Raw genomic sequence first — 3,317 nt, 5'->3', positions numbered from 1 at the left:
GACGAAAATGTTCGAGAGCTCTTCACCTGCTTCCTTGGAACGACCCAAAAAATCTTCCTCCATATGCTGAACGCGATCGACTGATATCTTGCAGACGTGTAAGATGTCATCGGATGTTAGTTTTCGATATCATTACAAATGAGATTGATTGGCCAGTGCCTTTTGAGCAAACACTGCTCAACATCCCCCGTCCTATTTTCCGAAACTCTTCATTACTTGCTGCTCCATAGTTATGTCCCAACCTGCCAAACTATCATTCTACAAGTTCTTCCACACAGCATAGTTCCCATGCCTGAGTTAGCGCCAGGCAAAACCAGAACAACGGACATCCGATCCTGTACGTGACAACTGGAGTGTTCGCGGATCACAAATTGAATATAACGTTGGCTTAGATAAAGTTGTCCATTAATGCAAAAATATAAGACTCCCCGACGGGGAATTGAACCCCGGTCTCCCGCGTGACAGGCGGGGATACTGACCACTATACTATCGAGGACTTGTGTAACTCCATCATAAACTATATAAGGTGGAAAGAGAAACCGTACTTCATTAGCAACAAATTTTAATACAATAATGCAATTAAAATCATAATGAAATGTTTTGATCAGTGATGTTTGAATGTGATTTGAGTTAGTTGTGTTTGTTTTGTAGTGATTTGCATTAAAATGTTCGAAAAAAAAAACTCTGGAATAAACCGTATTCTTCAACTCTACATCTAGTATACATAAATTTAGTTATCATTATTTCCAGTTTGTAGTCAACTTAAGCGTAATTCATAACTTCGAGTAGGCACCATTAACTCACGCATACGGTGCTAATTAAACATAGTTAAGGCAAGCAAAGTCTAGAACAAAAGACCATTCAAGTAAAACATTATTTCACAATTATGGCATTAGGAACCAAGCAACAGCAAACTCGCATTCCAATCAAGCCACAGCCAAAATGCTGCCAGAGTCCAATCTCAATCTCAATCACGGTAATTGGTTCCGAAAATTCTGCGTTGGACATTAGCTCCATTCGCTATATATTAGGGCTATCAGTACGAGTCACGTCACCAGAGGTGCTCGCCATACAAGTTGAGCTCGCTCTCGCACCCATATCTGTGCGCCGGGTTCATAAAATATTCATTTTTAATTAATTTTAATGGTTTTTTGAGCAGTAGTAGCAGCAGCAGCTGATTTGAAAGGCCATGTGCGTGAACGGGAATCAAAGAGAGGTGGAGCGTGTTTTGGTAATTTAGAGCTGCGAGATCAATCACGGGCTTTTTGATTGATGTGGTAAAATCGTTTTGTGAAGTGCCACGAAAGGTAAATTGGGAACACTTATCAACCTAGCTCATTAGAATTCCTTCGATAACACCTTAAAGAAGATCATGCTTTCAGGCTGTACGTACTAAATTCTTTCGGCTACCTGTTTTTTGACGTTGGATAACGTCTTACGGCAACATATGGGGGTACAATTCAGAAAAACGAAAAATTGAGCATGTAACGAAAAATGGTCAGGTTTTTTTTTATCTTTATTTTAGTGTTTTTTAACTTACAGCTAGTTCAACACTCGTCAGGAAAGGTCACCGGAACGGTGCCTCTTGAAAATAGAAGAGAACCCTTAGGGGGTGCCAGTTTCGAGCCCAACCAAGAGGTCTCGCCATAATACAGTAAAGCTGTTTTAGCTACATTGCATGACAGTCGTCCCGTCGTAGTTATACGTGTAACACCCACAGTCAGTATTAATTTGAAAATTCTAATTGAAAATTTTCGCCCCAGAATGCGAAACCTCCCTATTTTGAAATAATTTGATAACCTAATTGTGTGTAACTACCGAGATTGTCGGTAGCCCTCATCCTAGTGATGTTCACATTCGAAAGCTCAATAGAACTGCGAAACCACGATGAAGTGGCTCTTGATTATTGGCTTGGGTTGTTGGCTCAGATTTGTTCGAACAGTTTGGTAGCTTTAAGGAAACCTATTAAAGTTGACACGGTGGCCGCATCATTTCCTAGGGCGCTGCGAATACTTCCTGAAATTCCGAATGATCTTCGGGCTGATTCGTTTTGTGGGCATGCACATATAAAGTGCTCGACAGAGTTCTGAACGCCACAAATAGAGCATATCCGTTTGAAAGGACCACGTCTCGCCATGTTATGCGAAACCCGTGTATGCCCGGTTCTCAAACGGGAGATGACTCGTTGATCGTGGAGAAACGGACAATCGGTCCAATTTTCGGTTGAGATTTTGATTTTCCGTATGTGTGGAGCGTAGGACTGAGCCCATTCAGCACCCCATACGGTCTTGAAGGTTTTCGAAATCCATCTTTTGACGTCATCGAAGGGAACCGTTTCTTCGAAACGCGCAGAAGAATGGCCAGTACCGGCAAGGTTATCGGCAGCTACATTTCCGGGTATCCCACAATGTCCGGGGATCCATGCGTAGGTTGTGTTCGGCAAAGCATTTTCCAGGGTCCCCTGAATCCATGGATGTGTAGGCCTTTCGGATTGCAAGGCAGCAACAACGCTTGCTGAATCTGTAAGGATTACTACTGGCCGGTCGGATGGTATGGTGGCTGCTGTGAAAATAGCAGCGGCTTCCGCGGAGAAAACGGAGCATATAGGAGGTAGACTGAGGCTTAGTGAAATTTCGGGGGCCGAGACTCCCAGGCCGACGCCGAGATTGGAGAGTGACCCATCGGTGTAGCGTTTTTCGTGTCTAGGATACTTGGTATGTAGCCAGTCGAGGACGGTAGCCTTAAGGATCGATGAATTATCCCCTGCGCAAAACTGATTTGCGATCGTGTTGTCAATGTTGTCAACGATGAGTGCCAACAAATGTCTCCGTACCAATGAGCCTTGGCCACTGGGGGGAGCTCCACGTTGGCGGCCGTCCGAAGGATTCTGCACCCTTCAGATATGATAAAGATCGTCTCCAGATGTTTTTTTCGGTAATAGCAGGTAATGGTCAGGTTTTGACCGCTAATAATTCAGTCATTTATCGATAGATTTTCAATATTTATCCATGAATCGATTGGAAATTCATCTACGCGTCGATTCAAATGGAGGACACTATTGATTATAAGCAACAAACTATTGAAACATCGTAAAACGTTGACCCCTTTCTTATCTAACCAATCACGTTCGAACAAATTTTTGGTTCCCCTTCCCACTATAAAAGCGCACCGCACCCTGCTTCTTCCCTCATTCTTCTTTTTGCCGTCAGACTGTGAACACGGTCGGCGAGCAAATTTCGAGAGTCATTCGCGTCCTCAGTTCAGTTTTCAATAGGACGCGAATACAACACGCATTAGAACCGAAGAACCACGCATTT

General features: G+C 43.4%; 1 non-coding gene across 1 annotated transcript; it reads right to left on the bottom strand.

The window, feature by feature from the left end:
- Positions 1-424: 424 nt before the first annotated feature.
- On the bottom strand, positions 425-496 carry Trnad-guc. Its single transcript has one exon. It is a non-coding gene; the product is annotated as a tRNA-Asp (tRNA).
- Positions 497-3,317: the final 2,821 nt, after the last annotated feature.

This window comes from Aedes aegypti, unplaced genomic scaffold (assembly GCF_002204515.2).
Source record: "Aedes aegypti strain LVP_AGWG unplaced genomic scaffold, AaegL5.0 Primary Assembly AGWG_AaegL5_hic_scaff_704_PBJ_arrow, whole genome shotgun sequence".
NCBI lineage: Eukaryota > Metazoa > Arthropoda > Insecta > Diptera > Culicidae > Aedes > Aedes aegypti.
Note: the sequence above shows the minus strand (reverse complement) of the source record. Positions and strands in the feature narration are given on the sequence as shown.